The sequence below is a fragment of the Crocodylus porosus genome, unplaced genomic scaffold (assembly GCF_001723895.1).
Source record: "Crocodylus porosus isolate Cpor-Errol unplaced genomic scaffold, CroPor_comp1, whole genome shotgun sequence".
Lineage (NCBI taxonomy): Eukaryota > Metazoa > Chordata > Crocodylia > Crocodylidae > Crocodylus > Crocodylus porosus.
Genome location: NW_017728915.1, coordinates 10,750,529 through 10,778,276, shown reverse-complemented (window position 1 = coordinate 10,778,276; position 27,748 = coordinate 10,750,529).

Here is a 27,748-nt window from a genome sequence, read left to right as displayed (position 1 = left end):
GCAGGCCTTCACTAAGAATGGAGCCCCCTGACAGACCAGCCAGACCCTTGAAGTACACTTGAAGTACCCCAGCTCCAGCTGTGGTGGCAGGTCTTTTCACATTGCAGTGAAACTGTACCATGGGAAAAGCCCCACTTACCAGGGCCACAGTCTCAGCCATGGCACAGCCCCAGGAATGTTTCAAGCAAAATCTCCCACTGCAGCTAAAGCTCCAGCACGAAAAGAGAGCAGATACTCTCTGGGTTTGCTGTTCGACAGCCTGACAGCTAGTTGAGTGGGAGTGGGGTAGGAAGGGATGGAGGGGGTATTGTGGGGAGGGGAGAGGCATGGTCCCCTGGGACTGCTAGCCAGTCAGCCCTGATCTGTGGCTTTGGGTGCTGCCAACTGTTTCCAGGCTAGGATGCATGCTCTGAAGTCCCATGGCTGGATGCTGTCTACAGCACAGGCAGTCTGCAGAGCAACCAGTTCACCTCTTGAATGGATGTACAGGGTTCTACTGGTAGTGTTTCCAAACACTCACACTAAACTGCTAGACATCTATCAGTTCATTTAAATGCCTGCACACACCCTAAAGGACACAAAACAAACAAAGCACTGGGAAAACTGATAAAAGTGAATGAAAAAAGTGAAAAAAAGATTTGCTTTCCCAATAGATTTGAGGCTCTATGTCCTCTTTTGGTGTGCAAGATGTTTGATTCCTAGTCCTCTCTTCAGTGTTGCATTCAATATGCATATCCTCTATATATATATATGAGAAAAGATGAAGTAAAGATGAATAGATTATGGAAGGTTATATGTATATATAAAATCTTACACATAGTTTGTCTTTACTTCATCTTTTCTCACTCTGAAAAACAAAATCAGAGTACCTTAGCACTTTTTCAGCATAATATGCAGAAAGGTACTTCCATATTTCAAGAAAATAAGAGCTTTACAAAGAAGAGTAGTAATTAGGTATATATTAGTTTTTGAAGAAAAAGCTAAAATGAAACTAAGAGTGAATATCTTGAAAAATGTAGGTCACCTGACAGAAGGAATTCCATTCCCAGATCACTCTCTAAATACAATGGATCCAACCTGAACAAAAAGAGCTATATCAAACCAAGTAATCCTTCTGTCTGACCAAACTTCCTTACAGCATTAAGGAACATTAGTACAACATATCCTGAACTGACGTCTATTCCTTCTGCTTCTCAGCCAGTACACAGGCTCTCATTTTAGACATTCTTACTTAGGAGTATATCTCAAAGAACATCCAGCAGCAGTGACATAACAGGACCACCACATCAGAGTATCAGGAGACTCAATATTTTCTTGCAACAAGAACATAAAGACTTTTCACTATGAAACCTTTATGCATCTAAGGCCTTACGGACAAAGATTTCAGTGTATAAAAACAACCTGAAAGAATAACCAAATAAACAGATCATCCTACGACTCTGTAGAAGAAAATTTATATAAAAAAATTTCTATCAAATGTTAAGAGAACATGGAAAATAGATCTGTTTTAATTTCCAAAAAACCAGAAACAATTAGTAATTGCTTGCAATTTTCTTTCCCTTCAACTAGTTCCATATTTAATGTTGCTGCTATTTACATTAGCATCTAATTTCCAGCATGTAGGAAGGAGCAGCATGTCACAACAAGCACCAGGTTCTCAACTCACCTTTTTCAATACCCCTTCTATGATTATTCTTAGACCCTGGATTCAGCATACAGAGTCATGTCAACAGAGCTTGCTCTAGCTTCCACAAAGTGGAAAAGGACACCATAGAAAGCAGGGTAGCTTCATACCTACCCCTTCACTTCCGAGATCCAGCCTTCTATTGTCCTACAATGTAGGCCCGTCTACACATGCATTTGATCTGGGCTCAGTTTACTTAGGTTTCTGGGCAGGTGTCTGCACATACAAGGACTAGGGAGCAGATTTGCTGCTCTCAGCAAATTTCCTGTAGCCCTGCAATGGGGCCCTGCCACCACTGGGGGAAGCTCCAGGCTCTAGGTGCAGCTTCCAGCAGTCCTCTTCAAAATCCAGCTCTGCTCACTGCTCTCTGGCTAGTCACTTCCTTGACGGGCAGTGGGTGGCATGAACACAACTACCAAGGCCAAAACTGTGTCACGTACCTGGCAGTCACTGTCCACAATCTACACTGCCTGGTCCAGGATAGCGTTTTGCTCCCACAGCAGCTGGATTTGCCCACACTCGAGGTCCAGGAACTCTACTGAGAACTCTTGGTCTACCTGATCCAACACGTCCTTGTGAGTGATGTCTTCCACCCACCAGGTCTGTGAGTCTTCAAGCCAATCCTGCATTGTCACCACCAGATGCTGCAGAAGGACAGTGCAGTCCTCCATCTACCTCTGGTGGAGCCAGTGTATCTACAGGGCCCTGGCTGTAGGTGGTGGTGCCCCTGAGGCCGCATCTCAGCTGCCAAGGGTGGCTTCTCCCTGTGTGCAGCTGCAGGATGTGCAGAGCCATGAGACAGAAGCTGCTTGTGAGAGTTTGCAACATATTTCTGATAAAATGCTCTGTACTGGGGGCTGTGTGCTGCCTAGCCTTATATTGGGGGTCAGGCATGCATGGGTGTCCAGGGACCATGGTAAGTCAGGTGGGCACACCTGGGTCCAGGCAGCCACCAGCCAAGCCCCCTGCCCCCACATGCTCCCCTAGAGCCCGCAGGTTGCTGGGTGCTGGCCACAGGCAACCTGCTTATTATTCCCAGACAAGGACAGGGCAGGCTCCTAGCAGTACCTGCTGCTATGACTCAAGACCCCAATCTTCCACACCTCTTGCAGACAAGCCACTGTCCTGTGCTGTTTCCAAGCCCATGGCAACTGTGCTTGTGGGGGTGGTTGGGCTCCCAGACAACTGGGAAAAGGAGCTGGCCACACTCACACCCTCCCTATAGGGGGCCTCTCCAGGGAGACCCCCTGGTATACCAGCACTGCTCCCCAACCATACCCCTGCTGTGCAAGTTACAGGAAGTGAGTGAGGAACTGTTTGCATGGACCAAGGGTGCCTGATGCACTATGTCCTCCTGCTATTGATGGCCATGATGCCCTGGGTGCACTTGCACACCTGGTATGGGACCCTGAGCTATTATGGTGTGGGGGGCAAGCCCAGCATGCCTCACAATGTCCGCTGCCACCTGAAGGGCTACCTGTCGCTGCAGTACATATCCTTGCCCCTGCAGCCAAGGAGGCCATTGTCACCTGCATCAACACATTCCTGTGTCTGAGGCCTGTGCCCACCCAGCTGCAAAGGCATGGGTTGCTCAATAAAGTTTTGCATGGTGACCCACTGTGCCCACAAGGCCTTGACCTTATGCGACTGCTGAACTGACTGATTGTACCCATGCTCCCACATTCAACCTTACAGAGTTTCATAGACATGGGCATTGAAGCACCCACCCAAACTGGAGCAGCATCTCCACCTCACCCCACAGCACCATGAGGGTCACCAGTCTCTTGGTCCAGCTGGGGCCCCAGGTGTAAGACATGGGTGCGGGTGTGGCATGGATGTGGGCATGGGTCTGGGTGAGGAGGATGGGACCATCATAAGTCCCATGCCAGCTCTCTGGGCCCCTGTACAGCTGTCTCTGTCCTGCTGGACCTAGGCAGCTGCCTCCAGTGCCCAGCACAGGGGTACAAGACTGGCAACCACATGGCAGAAGAAATGCCCCACAGGACCTAAAGCCACAGGGCAGGCTGCTGGGGGGTGGGCTGCAGGCACGTGGTGCGAGCCCTACTGGCGAGAAATTGCCTGCAGCGGGGCCTGTGGCATGACAGGCCTGGCCAGAGGCTGCAGCACCCTGCTGGCCTAGAGAGCACTGTCCTGGCACCTGCGTGGCACTGTGGTGCTAGGCAGAGGCACTGGGGTGCAGGCAGGTTGGCAAAGCTAGGATGAAGCCTGCCCAGGGGGACACAAAGCCTGCAGTGCCCTCAGGCTCCTTTCTGGTGTGCACCAGGGCTCAAAATGCCTGCAGGCTTTTAAAGCCTGAGGCAGGGGCTGCCATAGAGGCAGCCCAGCCGGGGGCAGGACAGACTCCTAGCCTGGAGCCCTGGGGTTAACCTGAGGCCAGCTCCCTAATGGCAGGGCAGAACTGGGAGTAAACTTGCTCCTAGGCCACGTCTACATGTTGTTTACTGTGTAGTAATTAATCCCGCTTAGATTTGCTACCTGCACTTGCTAATATTAAGGGGTTTTACTGCATAGTAAGTGGGTACATGTGTGCAGTGAACTATGCTACTGCACATTTAGGCATCTTGTGTAGACACGCCCACTGTGTGGTCAGTTATTCTCAAACTAACCTCTGCCATTCCCAATTTGGTAGTAGCTTATATCCAATCTGCTTTGGTGCAAATGAAAACACAAGGTGCAAAGTAAGGTTATCAGATGGAAACAGTTTGTTTCTACTTCCTATGCTCTTCAATTGGTCTGATAGTGTCAATATACTCCATACATTATATAAAATATAAAAACCAACCTGGCCGGAGTTCATATTACTGATTTGTAACCTCTAAAGTCACATTTTAAGGAAGTAAAACAATGTTTCCTTTTAGCAATACAGAAGAAAGCATTCTGAATTAATGAACATCTTTTTGTTATTTATTTACTAGATAACTTAAAATCATCTTTCATTATTGTCTTAAAATAATTTATTTTGAAGTAGATACTTCATATAAAATGAACTCATCTTCAGAATCATGCACTACAGGATAGATTGGACCCTGATCCAGATAATACCTGAATCATCTAAACTGCAGAGATGCATCTGTAGAAGATGGGTAAATAAAATCCAATCCACTCCTTTCCAATCTCAGAAAGCTTGACAGTTTTCCTATGGAAAGGCAGTTGATTTAAATGGATGAGACTCCAAAGTAAAGGAGAAGAAATCCGAAGAAATCTAGACAAAACAACAAGTTTAATGCAGTTTCCGATATATCTTCCTTTATATTTTTGGATTTTTTAAATGTTATTCTCTCTCCTGGTGTTGGACACATAGTAGCTTTATAGAGTGTAAAAATGATATAATTACTTGCAATATAGTATTGACCCACTAGATGCCTATGTATACTATACACAGTTCCAGACAAGATGTGATACCTGGTAAACAATGAAGACAATGCTATGACTCAAGCTCTGTAGAAACCTGTTTTTGTCCTTGATAGAATTCTTAATAAATGCCCCCTGTTTAAGGCTAACAATTAGGAACATAGAACTGCAAGGGACCACCTTCATTACCAAGTCCTGACCCACAGACTCTCAGGCAACTATTTAACTAATATTAGTTTAAAGGGATCAACAAAAACATTCACCCCTGCTCCTTCTGCATTATTCCATGACCATAAATCACCCTATAAATTTAGGATCTTTAGTTTAAAAAACCCCTGTGGTTATTTTATATTTAAAGAAAAACTGAAAGTGATTATCCACAGAACTCTTGGAACTACACAGCATGAACAAGGTGATTTGTTTTCTATGATCTCTACATTATAGTCACCTTTAGATGTTTGAAAGAATGATGTATGAATGAAAGAAGATGTATGAAAGAATAATATTTTTTTGAGTCTGAAGTATAATTTTTAAGTTGCCCAAGTCCTTTATTTATTTGTTCCCTGGACATTATTGCTTCATTATGCTCTCCGATAGGCTACCCCCTCTTGGTATACTGTGTTTAGTTCTTGTGACCACATCTCACAAAAAGATATACTTTTAATAGGAAAGGGGAAAAATGAGAGAGAGACAGAGAGAGAAATGACAGGACAAAAGGTTAGTTTAGAAAGAAGAACAAAAATGTGAGGTGTGGTATATAAAACAACAAATGATGTACAAAATATAAATGTATCCTTCTCTTTAATACATAATTAGGAAAATGTCCAGCAACTTCAAAAGTCAACAAATGGTGTCCTGGCAATCTTTAAAATCCCTTGGCTGGATCATCAACTGGCATAAATTGGCATAGTTTCATCACCAAAAAAAGCTTCAATAAGAAATCCTTCTTTCCTTCATTCTAAGCTTCAAAAATTTGTTCCCCAAACTCACTCAACATGATGTTGTATGTTGATCTAAAAAATATGGGAACCCAAAAAGTAATTAGCGCTTTTTAAAATGTCACTGCACACAGAGCTCCACTATTATGGCTTGAGATGACATTCTATGTTACTGCAGAACTACATCGGGTATTTTTAAATTAGGCTATCACTCTCCATCAAGTGTTTTTTCAGACTGTGAATCTGAATATTGCTCTTTAATCTGAGGACCTGATTCTGTGAAACATCCAGAAACTCAGGATGCTAAACAATACATACTTCAATATTTCCTGCCATTCATTTGCAACAAAATTAAAACAAAATAAAAATTAACACATAGAAATAGAAGAAGGTGTTATAAGCAATGTAACATCAGCAAGAGGCTCTTTTTATTCACCACAGCCACTCATTATGTATCACTTGGAGAAATCCTGCTGTTTTCTCTGTTTGTAAGGGAGCCTCAAGCCTTTTCGCAGCAGCTGTCACTTGATTCTCAAAAAATGGGCTTCTCAGCACCATGGCGATTAAATACCATTACAACTTTCCTCCTTCTGCATACTACAGTAGGCAATCAATATGGGCTTACATTTTATGAGACAAGGAGTTAACTTGTTCAATTACGGTGCAGACAGCTCTATTCTTTTGTAACAAGTAATCTGGGTAGGGAAATCGATACTGACAGGCCCGATGCACGCCAGCTAATTTCATATTATCCTCAGCCAATCAGGTAGCTCAGAATAATAGAGTTGTTGTTACAGTTCATTATGGTGAGGTGGGATCAATATCTGTACAATAAGAGGATTGGCAATGCATCTGCTGCATAAGTAACCCTGAAGGGAAAGAAGGTCCCACTAGTGCAGCAGGCAAGCTCTCATTTACATAGCCAGTGAAAACAACAATGTATGAGAGGTCTCTGCTCCCTGACCTACAATTAAAGATGAAAATATCCCAGAATTGGAGAAGGATAAACAAGCCTCCCTCGTCTACCACAGAAATAAAACACAGAGGGGCCAAAGTTGAATAGAACGTTAATGGAAGATTAAAAGACATGCATATGCTTCGTAAAATGAGATAACACACACACAGCTAAATGAACCAGAAACAATCTATTATTTTTGAAGCATTACATTAACATACAATGTATGTTTGACAAAATACAAGAAAGGTAGAAAGAAACAAGTAATCACATTTTGGTGAAAAAAATCTCTCTCATATACACACACGTGCTATTTCATTCAATATATTTTCTTTATGCTGCAAAGTCTAAACTATGCTACCGTTTGTTATGCAATATAACCAAAAGATGGCACAAAATAAATGCATGCATCTTCTATTCAAATTAGAGGTTAGAGAGAGAGGGAGAAGAAGAGAGAACTCAGCAGCTGAACTAATTTAAAAAAAATAACCACATTGAAAAATATTGCAAAACATTCACCTTGTTTAGGAGGTAAAAGCACAAGAAACGATTAAAGCCAATTAAGAAAAAGGGGTTTTTTACAGTAATGTAAGGCATTAGCTGATGGTTACGTTTGCATTGGACAATAAACAAGTTATTTTTTACCTGGTCCCACCCTTAGAATCAGAGACCACGATATTACTAATATCTTGTAAGGATGTTCTATAAGCATTCAAGTGCACCTTTTCAACAATACGTGCCACTTTGAGTGTGCCTACACATGCTTTTACATGCACTTGAGCTTAATGTGCATTTATCTTATGCACATTAAGGTGATTTAGGCACACATCTACACGTGCATTAAGGTGTTTTAACACAGCATGCAGACCACCAAGTCAGTCAACATACACAGCATTAATGCACTTTAGTGCATCTACACTTGCATTAAGGCACTTTGGCTATTTGCGCCTTAATTTGATACCTGTTTTTGGCACAAATAGTCTAAAATTGCCATTTAAATGCACATTAAGGGACTGCACATGTAGGCCTTCATACACCTTAAAAATGGTTAATGCACCTTAAATTGGCATGTGTAGATGTTCCCCTTAGGTTTTAATTGTATAAGTTCTGAATACTGACTTACAATCAAACTGCAGGTACATATTGCCTCTCTTCTTATTGTAAAATCAATGACAAAACCCTATTTGACTTCGGGGCCAGAATTTCACTAGGTTTGGGGGCAACTACAAACTGAAACAAATAAACGTGGAGGCCACTTTTGAAAAAATGCCATAATACACTAGTTATACTACACTAGAAGTAACATATATCCAAATGTTCAGTTGCAGGAAGAGATCAGAATTCAATGAGTGTATTTTGAGACAAACTAAGAGCAAAAGCTAATATATTCTAATGTAACCACTGCTTCTAGGTGAATCAGATTTTGAAAGCCTAACTTTGAGTACAAATACTGTGATCACCAAAACTGATATTTGTGTTCTTAAAAAGTTGCCCAAAGGAATTTGGTCATAAGCAAGTGTTTGTTCTGAAATACCTTGTTATAGAATTTTTCCCAAAAGAAGGGTCCAATGAAGGATCTGTGACCTAAGAATAAAATTCTCATGATCTTCAATGGAGGACTCCTGTGTGCACTGCACCTGCAAGAACTGGTTCCTATATTAGATAAGATTGTGATTCTTTGTGCTGGTAAATGGAAGACTGAAGGAATTAAAAGCTGATCCCTTATTTTTAATCAGCTCCTTTTGGTAATACTGCTGGTTAGCTTTAAATAGTGCTGTATGGTTTGACTTCAAAACACTGTGCATATATTAGAGATATAAATTCACTCTAAAGTTTTGGTAACACAAGGGAAGGGAGCTGGTACCAGAATTCCAAAACGGAAACTTCATACGTTATTCAAAGATCACCTTTAGAATCTTGCCAATTTTGGCTTTAATAAACAGATAAGATTACCTCAGTTTTCTTCACCTATATATCCAAGCCAGTATAAGCAAGTTTTTAAAACTATCCATTGCTTTCTTGCATATTTTAGTCACAAATGTTTGCAATATTTGCGAAGAACTAAAAAATATTGCTTCTCATTCCAGATTCTTCACTCATATTCCTTCCAATGTGCTATCACAGGAAAAACAAGAAAATGCAACTACAGTAATGATAGTTGTGTGTCTACATTTATAACAGAAATTTATAGAATCTCATATCACCATTTCTATGCAGCAAAGTGCTCAGACAAGCTGGAAAATACACACTATCTTGCTTTGGTCAGGTTTTATTTATTTTAAACGCTGAGTGAAATAATCTGAGCGGGCTTATACATTAGGGGTTTTTTTCAGCCTCAGGAAACTAGAGTTCAAACCTGCCTGAGGGTCACAAGTATAAATGAGTTCAGTGGTTTCAATCTAATCCCTATTGGACATTTATCCATATCAAAAGCCCTCTACATAAATCTGTGTACTTGAACATGATTATCAGTTTTTACTCATGAGACGCCCAGGACCAGTGATTTGCAAATCAGTGAATTGCTAAGGTACACTGGCAGGGCCAGGTAGAGAAAATTTGTTTGGCTTGTGTTGCTACTGGGTCTGGTTTTCTAGCCATCTAACTTGGTTTCTGATAAGCAGGAACATACTAAGTTTTTACTTCTTCCTTCTTTTGCCTTTTCAAAAATTCTACATGGAGTTTAGAACTGTGCTTTGTACTAATGGCTTTATAGGGTCAATGTGACAAAATACAAGTTTTGTTAATATCATGGCTAGTTAGTCTTGTATTAAACTATGACCTTTTAAAGTTGCCTGATCAAGTCCATTATTTACCCATCCTTATTCATGGTTTATTAAGTACTCTGCATAGACACACTATAAAACAGCTTTGTAAGAGAGTCAATCACTCTCTAGTCTTACTTTTGCATCAACTACTGCAGAACTCAGTCATATCAATTTAATGATAAAAGCAGAGACTATACAGGCCCTTGCACTTGTGTAGTCATTCATACCAATACAAAGTGGACATAAGGCCTGCTACATGGTAAGAGCAGCAGTATGGCAGTTCACTTTGGAAATATATTTACTGCTACAGAAGGGGTATTGCAAATGCCAGCCTTAGTACCCATTCTTCGGCTGAAAGCCAAAGTGTGATGCAACCTCCTGAAGGACTGAATTTGAGAAAGAAACTCTCCTCTCAGAGTTCATATGATTCATGTTGCTAGGGAAACCACCTCTTTTGTCTGTGATGTGGGCACAACAGCTGCCTCATTCAGATCTTATGGCTGCAAAATAATGTCCTAGTAGATGCATCAGGGGGAAAAAAGAAGAAAAAGCACAGTACCAGAAAATACTTATAATTATATACTCTCTTGATCCCTTTATCCTGATAAAGGCACTGACCATTATTTTTGTTTCTTGGGAAAAAGAAAGAGACACCTTACAGGGAATAAATGAAATATGTGGTTCTCTCTCTCTCTCTCTCTCTCTCTCTCTCTTTCTCTCGGGGTGGATTTAGACATTTATATTATTTTCAATTGGGAGACAAAGCCAAAAGGAAAATTACTTATCCTCTTTCTCTTGGGATATACCAACGGTTAAGTGAGGCATAGGCAAAGGTAAGAATACTGAAGACAGATTAGCAGATTCTTATCTACCATCATGTACTCTGGAGTAAATGTAAATCAATGTGTATTACCTGGGAGCTACCAGCAACAGTCAGATTGAGAATTGCTCTGAGAGCTCTAGCAGGCCTAAGTGAGAAATATGTGCATTTCCCAGTAAGGAATAAATGGTTCTAACTTGTCCTCAGAGAGCCTTCTTATGTATCAGCATTACTGCTCTCTTGATACATGCTCATTTCATACAGCAGTGTCACAACTACAGGAGCTATGATATAACAGTTAGCCTAAAAGGCCATTATTTTTAATTCTGAAGCCTTTGAGCTTTTTAAAATCAAGGTAAATTAATAGAGGGGTGAAATAGGGCTTTGTTTCACTAAGAACAAGTAGATTTCAAAGATGACAGGTGTGTATTTTTCCCCCTCATTCTCCATGTTTGCATTGTAAAATATACGTAGGTTTTTAGATTAGGAACCAAACCTACAGGCTTAATTTGCTCACCAAAAACTAATAAATTACTGGACTAAGGCAACTTAGAAAATGTGACAGAAAAAATTGTGTGGCTTTACAGAACATACTACAGCCTCAAGACATCTACTTAGATATTATTGGGAGATATTATACAGTCTTTCAGGCCAGGTACAGATATTACAGGTTTGCCAGTATAAGTGATCAGAAACCTGCTTCTGCCTGTAACAGAACAGAAGTTCAGCACACACGGACTGGTTTAAAAATGGTGGAAATTGGCCTAAGATTTGACACTCCTTCCCCTGTCCCAATCAAAGGGCAAATGTGTATTATGTTCACTACCAATTTAAACTATACTGCATAGAAAACTGCATAACTTGAATAGGTTCTGCCTCAGGCTTTTTAAATGTCTATACCTAGTCTCAATGGAGTGCATCTTACTGAGTTAAGCAGGGGACTGAAGTTCTATATTCCAGAATTCTCTCTCAGCTCTGCCCCAACTAACTTTATGATCACAGATGCATCAAAATCTTTGTAGCCTCAGTTTAGCCTCTGATAAAATGGTGATAAGAATTACTATCCTTTCTCAGGTTGTTTTTGTAGTTACTGATAGAGGCTGGATCCAGGTGTGCAGGCATGTATGGTTTGTGGTGCTTCAAACCTCTTTGCATGAGTTGCACACAAGTTGCACATTAATTAGTGTGTGGAGCTGCTAATTTTCAGTGGCTGAGGCAACATTTGCTACCAGAATTTCCCAGTAGTTTAAAAAAAGGGAAAAATCCTGGCAAAAAAGCAGCACAACCCACACCAAAGTGGCTAGTGCTGGTACAAACGCAGAGATCGGGGATCAGGCAGCCCAGGGCTGCCTGCTTTCTTATCTCCATGCACTGAGGAGCCCCTGTGCGGAAGCACCTGTCTCCATGTGCCTCAGTGCAGGGGCCTCATTGTGGAGCCTCTGCACTGAGACATGTAGAGCCCCTGCTCTGAGGCACACTGCAGCCCATCGCCATGTGCTGCTTCCCAACTGGATGGGGCTCAGGGTGCCTCAGAGCAGGGGATAGCTAGCCCCTGCTGAGGCACCCTGTGCCCCAGGGAGCCCTCTCCCCTGCAGCATGTGAAACAGAGGGACAATGTGTCCCCTCCCCTGCAGCACATTCAGCAGCAGGACAACGTGCCCACTACTATTTGTGGGCTTGCCCCTGCTCATGTGGACCTGGCCAGAGAGGACAGAGGAGTCAGAATGAATCTTTGCCACTACAACAATTAGTGCACTTTTCACCTTTAGCTGTGGATGCTGCACATAAATATTTCTAACAAACAACTACTGCATTTAACAACTGCTAAAGCCATTTATTAAAAGACACCAGGCAAATTCATGTTAATTACTTCATAAAAGAAACAGAAGTAATAGTAGAGGAAGAGTTAAATGCTCTACTAAAAGGAAGAAGCTACAACTAATCACAATTAAGAGGAAGTCCCAAGCTATTTAAATGCTACAATCCAATTATATCAGGTAAAATGAATTACTCCTTTAATGCTGACTTTATATGAGGATACCTTCTTATTGCTCTCATTAATAATCATCAGACATCATTTTAGCCCATATTGGCTGCAATAACATTTCTATTAGCATCATGGTTTAGCAGGGCTGACAATTAAAATAAAAAATAAATCAAACCCAGAACTGAATAAATGTAATTATAGTTCAGAAAAAGAGTTTTTATGACTATTTGATTAGTCAACTGAACAGTACTTATCTTTTAAATCTTAAACTTGAGCTAAATGAACTTTTAGGAATGCTATTACAGTCATTCTTGAAAAAATAAGATTCCAGATGTGCTAAAGAGTTATTTAGCTGCCCTGGAACAAAAATGTAATACATTAGTTGAGTCATATCAACTAAATTGGACTTAACAGGCACGTCTACACTGTCAAAAGACTGTGCTAGGGGGACCCACAGGAAAGCATGCCAGGCTTTCTCTGTGCACATCATACCCAAAAACAGATGCAATGTAAACACTTTCATATGAGGCTCCCTCTGCTGGGAGTGCAAATCCAGCACTTCACTAGGCAGCTACACTAAATCAATTTTGGAAGAGAGGGTACTGTTCAAGAAGTTGGTGTGGCCCGATTAATTGTAGTGGACACTTCTGTGGTTCTTTCATGGCATGGCCACACCCAATGAGTGGAATCATTACTATCAGAATTATGGGAGGCATCTACTGTGGGGGAAAATTTTATTATAGGCATAAAGCAAGCAAGCAGGCTTCTATACAGCTTGAGTTCCAATATTTGTTGGCCAGGGACTATGTTCTATGTGGAAATGTTTATACCACATATCTAGCAGCCAAATAATATATCATGAAAACATACATCATTATGAATACAACCAACAGTCACTTAGACATCAGGTTTTACTCATGGCTAACAACATGGGTTGTCTGTACATCTTTGGCCCATGCAACTTCTGTGGGATGAGAATAAAGGCCAAAGAACTGCCCAGAATACTTCCAGCCTATATATAAGGATGGAATAAACTGAATAATAGCTACCAGCTGATTATATATAAAGTAAAAACAAAGAATAGAAAGAATCAGGAATGAATCCTTCAAAAGGTGAGAATTTATTTATGGGTTAAGAGCAAATAATGTTTGAGGCTTACATAAGTCAAAATATGGAATGGCGTCAGCCACAATCATCCTCAAAGGGATATATGAAGGTTTCGTAAAGTTACAAAACAAATATTTGATCAAATATGTATCATCATGAAATTTTCCCCAGGAATTTGCAGAATTTCTACTTTCAGCCTTAAATATTTGGTGCTGACAATTTGCGAGTGATTCATTTACACAACAGAACATGAAGAACAACTACTTTAAAAAAAGGAGGAGGAAATGAGACATTTTGAAAAGAGCTCCTATATTTTTTATATTTTCTCCTTGTGCTGAAACCTCATATTATAAGCTTCTTTGAAATACTTCACAAGTTTCATATTTTAAAGAATACAGGCTGTGTCTACATGAGATGTTTTATTGTGCAGTAGATTAATCTACTGCACAGTAAAGCATTACCATCTACACATGCAGGCACGTACTGTGCAGATTAACCTACTGTGCAGTAAAACCAAATAGCATAAACCGCATGTATAGATGTACCCATTGTCAAGTGTCTGATACCTTTTGCTACATCAGAACACCATAACAATTACATTCTAATATTCTTACGTTACATAATCTGCTACCCCTGCCCTAAAATATGATTTTAATGAAGTTCCATCCTCTCCTATGAAAAGAAGTAGCAGTAACTTAAGTTGTGACCCTGGAGGTAGCATTTGCAGTTTCCCGTCCATAAAAGTTACCAAGCAGTGAAAAATAACCTAAAATCCAGCTACAAATGTTTTGTTTTAGCAGTCTTTTGAGAAAGGTACAATATAGCTCAATGTGAGCATGTCTTATAATATTATCAGGAACTGTAAAGCAGGGAGTGAGTTTTCCCAAGGGACAAGGTCAATTAATTTACCCAACCACAGTGTAAAGGTCAGTGGGAATTGGGTGCCAAGCCCTCTTTCAGGATGTCTTATGTTTTTTTAGTAGAAGCTCAACTTTTTGTCATGAAAATTTATGACAACATGTGCACTTTATCCAGCCATAAAGCATGAATTGCCCACTTTTGTATGGTGAGTTGTAGATCTTGCTTTTTTGTGTCTTTGTGACAAGGCATTTATCAGAATTTCCAGAATTGTTGGAATCTGCCACAGCCTCAACCCGCAACCTCTGGGTTGTCAACTGTGCACCTTAGTGCCCATACCACTCCAGCCCAGCCCAGCCCAGCCCCCCAAGTTGTATATTACTGCAGTGGTGTAATTTTCAGTATCTAGTACATAAAGACTAAAGATGTACCCAAGCCACAAATCTGCCTGAAATTCAAGCTATCAGATCTAGGACACTATTTGAACCCCATTTCCATTAAAATATTGCCATCAAGAACTGCTACTACAGGGACTTATAGTTTATTAATATCATGATTTGATACCAATAACCCTATGTTTTATGGATAAGATATTCTAAAGCCATTCCTACTAACCAGTTCTTTTCTGTGACAGAATTCTAATAGCTTTTATACCAGATTTTAGAATCTATATTTTGCCACTGCTTGTTACTTACGCTTGTTCAACACAGCAGTCATATTGCATGTGCCTATGGTGTTTAAACACACGTTAGTCTCTCTGGCCTTTGTCAACTGAAAAAATAATGAATGCAAAAACGATAATAGTTTAATTTAATAGGAAAACCAACACCTCCCCCCACCCCTTGGCACTCATCTGCCAATAAAAGCTCCAGTAATAACGGCCCATGAAATTGCTTGCTTGTAAATCTTCTGGGGGGAAAGGATCTACAAGAACAATCTTCCTTGTTAATACAGAGTATGGCAAAATGGAGTGTTTTCCATGAATGAGGTACTTTGGTTGTCTTGCAATACAAGTAACTAAAACTAATGTAAAAAGTGGCTTGGTAGGAAATAATCCAGGATGCTTGTGGATACCAGGTAGTTTTATTTAAATGCTTAGTGAAATAATAACCAGAGACATTTTAGCTATTTTTTTTTCTTTTTCATTATGTTGTAGTTCTGGTTTCTGATTAGTCACTGGGTTTGGCCAAAAATACATATCCAAGGTGTTTACCCTCTGCTTGCTTAAAGTTAATCAAGGAGGTCTGGTCATATATAAAAGTCTACACATGCAGTAAGGCATAGGTCTAGCATAGACAGAGAGGATCTCCATTATTCTTCTATGCAAGAAGCTTGCAGTTATTGAAGCATTTATCATCACAACATTCCTTTGGGAGTAAGAGAAAGGCTAATACAGACATTTTCAAAAATGACCAATTACAAGCGACATGCACCACCTTAGTCAGGGGGAGGATGTGTCTCCCCAGGGACCGGTCAGTGACTGTGAGGATGGTCCCCCCGCAGCCAATCACGCTGACCGAGAAGTGGCCAAGTCACTCCTGGAAGTGGCTGTGGTGCTTTATCTGGCACTCTCACTCTCCAGCTGGCACTCTCAGGGGGGACACTGGCACTCCTGCCTGCCCTCCCTGCCCATCACCTAAGTGGGGAGCGTGGCCTGTCAGGGGGTGCACCAGCACTCCCAGGGGGTACACATGCACCCCCTATGCATCACCACTGTGACAAATAATTCTGACTGCATGAAATTTTCACTGAAAGGGCCCATATACTTAGACAGTAAATGTGCCATGCTTTCTGAACATGCTGCCTCATCAAGAAGTCTCACATTTGGCCTGCTAACACAGACTCTAAAATCACTGGTCATATTTTCTTCTAATTTATTTGCCCAAAGTCACATAGGAAATCTGTAGTAAAAAAGAAAACTGAAGTCACGTCTTCCAACTCAATGCCTCAGGCTAACACTTGAAAAACTGGACAATCCTTCCTTGTAAACCTAATGCCTGCACATTTTTCAGGATCAAGCCCTAAATCTTCAGAAGCCACTAGCAAATACTTTGCTTTGCAGCTGTAGGGAAGCAAACTAAAACTCCTTGGAGGAGCTAACATACTCCTTGGAGGAGTTTTAGTTTTCATTATGCGCTGAATTTCCTACAGCATCTGAAATTACTGTGCAATACACCACTGAGGTGTGCAAACACCAACAGCATTAAAGTCATGCAAAAACATTTAACCCACGTTAAAGTGTTGTGCACACATGTCCCTCATTTCATCTACACACAGCTAGTGGCTCTAAAGGACATTATAGATAATACACAAGGGGCACATCCAGATAAGCACACATGTGCAAGGGCATGTTTGCCATGGCATTAATAGCAGTAACACATATTTGTGCCACTGCTTTGTGCCCCAGGGCACATCCATGCAAGTATGCTCCAGCACGTGCCAAATTGTCCCAGGTGGAGTAGAGGAGGCTGGGGTCAGCACCTGTGCTGGCCAGCAGCCTTACCTGGTGTCGCATCCGAGGACCGGTGTACCCTTGACCTGCGAGCCTGGGTCGGCACAACCGGCTGGACGTGGGTGGGGTAGGTAGTCGGACAGGTGGGTAAGCGAGAGGAGTCAGGAAGTTTAACGTGTCTTGGTTATACAGAAAGTTTATTTTTACTTACACTACAGAAGAATGCAGCTTAGGAAGGAAGTCGTGGTTGTGCCGTGTAAAAAGAGAAGTTGATTTATTCAGTTCAGCATGCAGATATTTTTGTTGCACAGATTACAAACTGCATGGTGCAGATTTTAAGCAAAGCATACAGGAAACTTTGGTCTAAAGACTTTCGTGAGCTCTTGTCGAGAACGGACGAGCCGGCAAAACAGATACACCTGAAAACTTTTACCGTCGGCAGGGAGATGTCAGCGACTGGCCAAATCGCTGACTATGTCTCCTGGGTGTGTGTGGAGATCTCCACCAAAGGCGGAAATCTTTCCAAAGTTATAGTTTACAGGGTAGCCTATTACAACATGCCAGGCCTGAATAATTACAGGACTGCCAATCATGACTGTGAACAGACTCTGTGTGTTTTTAGGTTTCATGCGAGATTGACTGCACATGTGTTTTACATTTAAGCTGGGGGGCGCTTGGATATGGAACTATAATGGCAAAATATGTTATGTTAGCCTTTTGACCTTTTTGCCATCAGCATCTGAAACCAAAGATTTTTCTTTGACACCTGGAACCCTGGGGGCCTCCCAGGTCAGCAGCAGCTCCAATCCAGCCGCATGCAGCCTGGCCAGCAGCCAGAGCATGGCTCTGGATGGCCAGGCTCTGTTTCTGGTAGTGTGTGCTGCTGCTGTATGCCACGTCACTTTTTTTTGTGGTGGTTTTTTGACACAAAGATCTCCCAGTGTCAAATTTTGGCACCACACTGTAAATTAGCAGAGCAGTGAATGGGTGCACGTGCATCACATGCGGTTTGCAGCACCTCAAAGAGCTTTAAGGCACCATAAAACAAATGCATGATCATCTGGACATGCCCAAGGCATGCATCTACATGCATGCTTTACTGCAGAGTAGATTATTTAGCTCTGCAGTAAAGCATCACCATCTACACATGCACCAGTATTAAGGTGCAGCAAATTAATTCACTCCACTGTAGGATTGTACTGTCAGGGACAATACTATCTTATGATGGAGTACTTACTTGTGCTGAAACACATGTGGAGAGTGACAGGCTAGATGGGGCACAAAGGTGCTGAAGTGCAGGAGCTGCCTGCTGTCTAGCCTCACACCTTAGCCTCATGCCCCAGCTAGCCCCTCTGCCACCAAACACTGTCACTTGGAGCCCAGGACTGACCCCCCAGCCCCTCTGCCAGCTGGGACTGCTCCACCCTGGCTCAAAGTGTAGATGCTGCACTTGGGAACAAGTAACTTTGGTACAAACTGTACCAGAATGTATTGCTCCACCTTAATTTCATGTTTAGATGTACCCAAGAAGATCTTCTCCTAAACTTGAAGGCTGTCATCTCTGGATAGGTTCTAATACATGAATATTCACACGTACATGGGAACTCTTCATCTTTGCTCTAAGATACATAAATACAAGAAACTGCTGGACTGTTTTCTAAAGAACAATCTATAAGTACCTTTCTAGGGCATTGTTTCCTTTATACATGTGTTAGTCCCTCAGTTGTTATTCGATATTCTTAAGAATTATATTCTGGCAATCACTTTTTACTTGCCTTTTCTCTGCTCCTCTCAGGGCCATATGGCACTAAGTAAGCAAATTTTATGTGCTGTGGATGTTGGAAGAAAATGTGCATTAGAGAAACTTAAACTGCATTGCTTGATTCCACTGTGAATCTGTCACTCAAGTTCTATGTCACATTTTGAAGGCAAAACATTTTTAAAGAGCTTTTTGAATGACAAAGTTGTGCTTTTTCCTTTTCTACTCCTCCTCTACACTCATTACTAATCTAATCTTAGACCTAAGTATCTTGTTCTGAATGCACCATTACATTCAGCAGCTGTGTATATCCAAATCCAGCGATCTAAGATAGAGCAGCCCATTTTAACTAACTCGGTGCTTATGTCAACTGGACACAAATCAAGCATACCAGGAAATGTGGACTTAGCAGCCAAATGGCAGAAAGCTTGAAGGCTTTGGGATATTTGTTTTTATGACTTCTTTGGCACTATAAACTATTTTGTCTCTTTACATGAAGAAACAGTTGTGCTGCATAATTCAAAGCTGTTGATATAATAAGACCCTTGTCCGGTTTTAGTTGATATTGTTACTAGCAAACAGGAAAACAAAGAAGGAGGATAAAATGGAACTGAGACTCTATCCCTGGTGAAAAAGGATTTTCATTAAAAACAATCACTTTAGAATAGGGCCTGTGGGACATTGCTGTCATCTTGGACACTGAAACACAGTTTAAATGGCAAGTAAAACTGAAGTCCAAGCTTGCTCCAGTGATATAGATGTGGCTGGAGATAATGAATGTCTCCTTAGGATTAACCTGTTCCAATAACAATTTTACTAAAAGAGGATTCTTCTCCATCTGCTAAGGCAGAACTGCTGGATTCTTTTAAGGCTTACTGAAAGATGCCTCCAACTCAAGTCCTGTTTCAATGGGAGATCTTCATGCAGAGGATGCATTGTGCCTGTTTGTCACAGTACTGGACACTGAATAGACAAAATAATTAATGATAAGCAACTCATTTCCAAAGAACTTTGTCATGTCTTGCTCCAGAAGTCCAGGTGCAAGCATCCTCTCAGGGTGCACATAGTTGTTCATTGCACCTGGTCTATGTTCATGCTGCTTAAAATAAATCACAGCATAGTAAACCAGGAGCAGCATGTGCAGCAGTTCACTGTGGTTGAGAGCAGTATGTGTATCTGTCTGATGCTCCTAGAAGCCACAGTGGAAGCCCAGCGTAAGTTGCTCAGGGTGGACGGAAGAGGTAGGCGGGACTGGGGGGCCTGCTGGTCTGTGGGGAGGGGGGCTGGTGGGACCTTAGCAAGGGCAAGTGGAGGAGGGGCGGGGGAATAGCACAGCCCCATGGGTTGGAATGAGTGACTGGGCTTTCCCATCTCTGGGGCTACACTATGAACATGTGCAGGTGTTCACAGGATCAGGTTAACCTGATCCTGATCTAAAATAGTGTGCCTACTTTCACTGTACAAATTTAGATTAGGCAAGCCATTTTTTAGGCAATTGAAAATCTCTGCAACCCTTCAGATTAACCTATTCCTGTTTAGGTTGATCTAAATGTAATACCTGTACTTAAACTCAGATAAGCATAACATTTATTCCTCTCTCACAGGTCTACATACCAGCTATGTGCTGCATTTTGGAAACTATGGATAAGCTGTGTGTTAATATTTATGGCACTTAAAGAAAGGACTGGAAGTGTCAAAATGGTGAGAAAAGGTGACATCTTTAAATTGACCCTAAATGGGTTTTGTCACAGGGAGGATGCAGGGGACAGACCCTGAGGGGCCAAGGGTGGACCCTGGGGGCCAGAACATAACAGGGAAGGCAAGGAAAGAGAGAAAAAAAATGGAGAATCCCTTACCTGCAGCCAGTGCCACAGTGAAACCGGAAGTGACAGCGGGACCCACACGGCTCGTTAGCCGCGTTTTTTTAAAACCGCAGCCAGCTGTGGAGAGAAGTGGGAGGAGCCAGCATGGGAGAATAAGAGGCGTCACAGGTGAAGGAGTGGGGGGGGAAGAAGACCGGAAGGAGTGTTAATAGGGAAGGTATCCCCAGAACCCCAACTGGGGTAAGAGGAGGCAGAACTGCCTCTCAAGGGGCAGAAGTCTGCCTTGAAGCCTGTTGTAGGGAAGAAGCCAGTGATGGCACAGAGAGAGAGGAGGCAGATGCATCTCACTCAGACAGAGGATTTGAGGGAGAGGATCCAAAAAATCAGGAGGAAGAAGGTGACAACAGGGATTGCCTCCGAGGAAGAGGGGAGAGTGTTGGAACTCAAGGCGTCGAGCCAGGTGGGGTCAGTGTGGGTTCGGAAAGGCTCCAGGAGCAAACCCAGGCAGGGAATGGAGAGCCTAAGTAGTGGGAGAGGCTGCAGAAAACAAGCTCCAGCTGCATAGAGCTGCCCAGTGGGGGACACAGAGTAGGCGAAATTAGAGAGCCCACCCAGGGTCCAGCTAACATGCAGGGGGTCTGCGGTATCGAAGGGAAAATGTGATAACCGCCAGGCGTATGTGTACTCAGGACAGGGCGAGCTAGAAACTCTCAGGACCAGGCTAGCCCATTTTGTGTAGTCAGGAGCCTACTGGTATTAATAGTGTTCCTTCTTTTGTTTCTTTTTGTTTCCCACTTTTGTGGGGGTTGGGAGGCTTGTCGTATGGACCCCTAGGGTTGCCTCAATCAGAGGAAGGGTTTTTGTCTTAGAGGGAATCGAGACAACCGTGTAGACCCTTAAAGGTATAAATCAGATTTGGGGGTTGGGTTAGACCTAATACATCTCTACAGGAGAGCCCAGAACACCAATAGGCAGGGGTCGGGCCGAGAGACATCAGTGACTCATCAAGGGTGGGTATCAGGGCAAGGTGTAGGGGAGGTTGGAGCCTCGCAGAAGACTGCCGTCTAGAGGTCCCAGATGCATGCAAGCCCTGAAGGAACAAACATAATCATGGCTGGTGAGACTGGGGGAGAGACTACCCCGGGGCGGGACATCTGTTCAGCAAGACCACAGGGACAGAGCGATGGACAGCCCTATACATCCAAAGCTGGGTGGCACATGACCGGATGATTGAAGCCTGACGTGTGCAGGTTTCTAAATTTTGGAGAGTTTTTAAAACCAAAGCAGACCTCTTGAGGTCCATAGGTACAATTAGCTACCATATTCCTTTTATTAAAAACCTCTACATGTTACAATGACAACCAAAGATAATTGGAATTCAGAGTTTACAAGCTCCCTCACTCGCTCCTTCTCATACCTGAACTTCATGCAACATAAGCAAAAGTAGAGTTGATAGAAAAAAATAGGGAAAAGCAAGGAAATAGGAGTATAATTGCCATTTCATAACCCTTCTTTTTGGTAGACAGCCAATTATATGCAACTGGCCTAAAATTTTCAGAGGAGGCTAAGAAATCCAGCAAATGTTTAATATCAATGTGATTTGGGTATCTCTTTTAGAACTTTTTTTTTTATTTCATCATACTCTCCTTCTGGGATTATTAGCATGTTAAGAGAGCAGGGTAATGCCTTTGGTTCTGATGTTGTCCTCCTTAGTCTTCTGAGAACTTTAAAGTTTTTATTACTTTTGGAGATGCTCAAAATTTTAAAAGTCATTAAAACATAAAATCAAAGTAATAATATGTAATATAACAGTATATGTAATAATATGTAACGCAATAATGTATTATATAGACAACACATTCATCTTTTGGACTATCAATCAATTTTAATATCTCCTGACAAATTGTCTTCTACCTATGGCTTTCCAAATGTTGTTTGTTTTTTTTTAATCCAGGTTTTGGTTTCAGTGCAGAGATTTCTTTAGATCTTTGCTGTTTAAGTGCTGATTATTTTATAAAACCCCTGAGAACGGAGTTTGCAGGGAGCCAAATGGGTAATCATTATTCCCCATCAGCAATGAGCTGTGACTTGTGTAAATTGCATAATAAATTAGGTATTTTGAGATAAATTAATTTACAATAAACAGTCATGGAGTGAAAAGCTCTACTTCTTGTCTCCAAAGGCACAAGCTCTGGTAAAAATCAGCCACAGGTAGTTAAGTGATTATAAACTGTAAAAATAAATCAACCTGATATAATTGCTCCAAGGAAAAAATTACCAACATATTTAAAATTTCAGCAGTGCACCCTTTCCCATATCCATTTGGCATTATCTAATTACCTTCACATTTCATTTCCATCAATGATATGACCTGTATTTTCCTTTTATAACTGTCAGGGAGGGAGTAGGAGGGTGGAGTGAAGGACTGTGGTGATAAATCAACCTCACCATTAGGACTGAAATGGCTCATCGCTGCAGCTCTAAATCCAGGATTTATAAAGATGTCTAGGCCATATAGCACACTTGTGGACACCATAATAAATTCATGAGCACATTGCCAAGGCAAACTACTTCATTATGTGGCAGGCTGCTGGCCATTAATCTAGCTGAGAGAGATTCCTGGGAAACTGAGACTGCTTGGAAATTTATGCAGGCCTAAAGTTACCCATTTCATTATGGATTTAATCTGCTCTTTCTGCCAGAGTGCATGAAAGGTTTTTACAGTTTAGATCAAGTGCTTGTAACTCCCCATTTTATATTATTTCTTCAACAATAATGTCCTAATTTCCTCCTCAAAAACTGTTCATACTGAATGCCTTCACGCTTGCCTTCCTCTAATATTACACTAGATAAAATATTTATACAACCAATTGACAAAGAGCAATTTTTTTTCTTAAATGTTCCATTAACATGTAAATTTTCCTATGATCTTTATCTCATATGCAAAACATGCTTTTCAGTGCCCACCCTTTCCCTAAACTGTTAACCCTTTGGTTGGCTGTAAAGAATCAAGATCAAAACAGATTCAGTGGCCTCACTGAAAGCCCTGAAAGAGGTCCTGTGTTAAAATTGCTCTTTTAAAGGGAATGTAGTCCATGAAGTAATTTGGTTCTCTCTCTTGTGACAGATGATTGCATATGTATGTATGGCAAAGATAGAAGGACAGACAGGCACAATTTGAGTGCAAGTCTTACATCCAGACTATGTCAAATTATTGTAGATTTTACAATGTAATTTAATAGCATGTCAGTATTTAAGCAGAATATTTTAGCTGACATAGAAAACCTGAAATATGGGGTTTCAGTAATGACAACAACCATAAACATAATTATTTGCATTAAAACTGCACTTAATTGAAGATTTTAAACCATTTAAACAATGGAAAAAAGTTTCAGCAACCAGAGAAGAGTTCACTTGTATAACCAGGGTCTGCAGGTATGAGATATGGAAAGGCAGGCATGGAGATCAAGCTGGCATCTGAAATAAAGGACAACAAAAAGTCCTTCTACAGGTACATAGGGAGCAAGAAAAAAAATCAAGTTCCACTGTGGGACCCCTACTGAATACAAAGGGGCAGCCCACAGTTGATCTGCAGAGTACTGACCTGGACCAACCTACAGTGAGGTACATGGATAACTGGCTTCAAGGCTGGTCCCAGAGAGTTGGAATCAATGGGATAGCCCTCCAGGATGAGGCCATCTCCAGTGTTGTCCCACAGGGATCCATGCTTGGACACATGCTTTTTAAGATATTTATTAATGACTTGGATGAGGGGTGGAATGCTCTATGATTAAATTTGGAGATGATACCAAGCTCTGGGGAAATGTGGGCACACCAGAGGACAGGGTAAGGATCCAGGATGACCTTGACAAATTGGTTCTATGGGCTGATCAGAATCAGATGAGGTTCAACAGGGAAACGTGCTGGGTCCTTCAGCTGGGTAGGAAGAACCTTCACCATAACTATAGGTGGTAGCTCACTGACTGGCACAACATGTGAATGGGACCTGGGTGTCACAATCAATCAGAAGATGAATATGAACCAACAGTGCAATGAAGTCTCCAACAGGGCAAATAGAACTCTGGCGTGCATCAGCTGATGTGTCACCAACAGATCCAGGGAGGTTCTCCCTCTCCACTCAGCGTTAGTGAGGCCACAACTTGAACACCATGCCAGGTTTTGGGCACTGCACTTCAAGAAGGATGCAGATAAGGCTAAGAGAGTGCAGTGAAAAGTCACCCACATGATTAGGGACCTGGAGGATAGGCCCTAGGAGGAGAGAGTTTGGGAACTAGGCTTGTTCAGACTGAGTAAGAGGAGGCTGAGAGGTGATTTGATAGCCATGTACAAATATGTCAGTGGGCAGCACCAAGGTCTGGGGGAGCAACTCTTCAGGAAAGCACCCATTGGGAGGATGAGAACCAATAGGCACAAACTAATAGAGGGAAGATTTAGGCGGACATAAGGAAGAACTTTTTGCTGCTCCAGTTCTTGATTTGGGCTATGCAGAATGGGAACAGGTGGCCAGGGTATTTTTGGTGGCAGTCTTAAAAGTAGCATGGAGACACTGTAGACACCCCAATGGACCTGTCTAAGGACATATAATTAATCTTTAACTGGGACACAGGATTGTAATCTGGAAATGAATAAGCAGAAGAAAGCTTTGTGGTTTGCTTTTATTTGCACCATGACTGGCTTGCTATTATAATCCTATTAAAATGAGCATATTCCATGCATAAAGTGTCTCCAAAAAGTTCATATCTCTGGGATTTCAGGCTGCCTCTATTAAAAAGCTGCAGTTATAATTGATCAACAGGAGTTTTGCATGTGATCCTTTGATGATGTGATGGCAACATTCTCTGTTTCATTCTTCTTACCAGGCCTGATAACTTGCCTGTAACAGAATAACATATATAAAATGTATACCTGGCAACTGTCAACCTAATGCTATGGTGAAGATTTTAATAGTGTAACTTTCTGTCTTAAAGGGCAGTCCTTAATATTAAAAGACAATTATGGAGCAACCAGAATTTTATGGAAACCTGCCCCTATCACAAGCAGAAAAAGCATGTATGTTTTTCCTTTAATTAAAATACTTCCCATCTTTTTGTGTCTTCTGTGGCAAAACTTTTGTTGACACATTGTATTCATCCACAATGAAGACATGGTGATACTCATTTACCACAGATTGAGAGTGAGGGGCTTGGTAGAATAAGCAGGTCTAACACTGAAATGGTGTTATTTGACTAAATAAGATAGGGGCTTAGAGAAAAAAATAATTGAGGGGGAACATGGTAGAAGTCTATAAAATAATGAGCCCCAGAGAAAATAGAGATTTACTATTTATCATCTCCCACCATCTAGAATTCAGTGACTTACACTAAAATTATTACGAGTCAGATTTAACAAAGAAAATGAATTTCTTTTTCACAAAGCATGTGGATCTCCTTGCCAAAATATGTTGTAGAGACTGACAGTTTAATTAGGTTCAAAAGGGCACTGGACAAATCTATGCAGGATAGGTCTATTGGTGGGTATTATTAAGCACAACAGGAGAACTGCAACCTCTACACTGCAGCCCTCTAAATGCTGAGAGCTGAAAAGGAAGAGGGGCCTATCCCAGAAATTGCAGGGGTATGGAGAATGGGACAAATCAGTCTAGACTGACCTCATGTTAATACTCTTCTGAGCATCCACTCTGGGCCACTGAGAGATACCAGATAGATCTGGGGTCTGATCCAGTATGGCATCTCTTGTGTTAGTAAATGAAAAAAATATAAACAGGAAAGCAGTTTTCTTTAGTAAACTGGCACATCCCAGGATGAGTTTAATTCAGGTTTAAACTTCAGTGGAGGTTACGGTAGAGTTTAACTAATGTTTCAAAGTTTTCTTTGAAAGCTATGAATTGCCATGAATTTTCATTGTGGTGGGTATTATATTTATAGGCCTGCAAGGGGTTAAATTGCACACCCCAGGCTCCTGTATGTCTACCACTTCCTGTCCAATCCACTGCAAGCTTGTCCCTGGGGCAATCAATTGAGGCCTTTCTGGCCCTAAAGGGGGTGGTTCTCAACCTTTTTTGTACCAGGAACCATTTGTAAACATTGATGGCCAGTCCTGACCCAGTGCTGCTCACTCCTGACCTGCTGCCCACCATGCCCCAGCCCTCCCAGTGTGTGGGGCAGGGGTTGGGTGTGTGGGGTACTGGGGGCCCCAAGCATCCCCTCGCAGGCTGGAACTCTGCCAGCCTGCAAGGGAAAAGCCATGGTTTCCCATGTTTTTCTCCTTTAAAGGAGAATCCATTTTTAAAGTTTGTTCATCCATTTTAAAGTTTGTTCATTACCTTTCATATATTCTTGTGACCCTCTTTTGGGTCATGACCCATGGGTTGAGAAGTGCTGCCTTACCACAGCAGGCACCTTATAGGCTATGTTTATGACCTCCATCCACCCCACAGTTATGCCCATGCCTTGCAGATAGTATATGGTATTACTTCAGAGGGGACACCTGCCACACAGTGTACCAGTGCCCCCCTCAGGCCTCAAACGTTTGTTGGAGCTGCAACATTCCTAGGGGCTTTCCTCTGGCTGGCCCCCCACCCTCAGCCTAGGTCCACTGCCTCAGACCTCAGCTTCTGGGCCCCAGCCCCATCTCATCCCTATTCAGGGTTCAGGCTCCTGGCCCTTGTATCACCTTTCTTGAGCTCTGGGTCCCTGGCCCTGTTTTGCTTTGTCTCAGTTCCAGCCCTGGGGTTGTGATAGGAAGTCTTCCCCTCGCTGCTGCAGCTTAGCCCCACTGCTTGCGGCCTTTATCCTCTGGTGCCTGGAAATTTGCACTACTCCTTGAGCTTATCACTGTGTAGCTAGTCTTGGCCCAGCTGTACATTACTTCAACCACTGCAGCATCTGTAAAAATAAGGCACTTCAGTGGGGCTTTTTGGTGTTTTTAGCTAAAGCTGATTCAATCAGCTATTAGAAAAAAGCACCAAAAAAGCCCCACTGAAGTGCTGAATCTTTACAGACGTCGGGTGAGCTGAGTTGAAGCAATGCTCTGCCTCTTCTGGGCATGTGTGGGGCTTGGCATAGGAATGCACCAAGTTTAAAGTGCCATTTTGTGGGGAGGGGGTTTTTGGCAAGCACCCAAAAACATCAAGACAGCCACTGCAGAGCCCATCAGTGTGTATGTGCACCTCGGGTTGTTCTTTTCATTGTCTGTCAATTGGTATTTA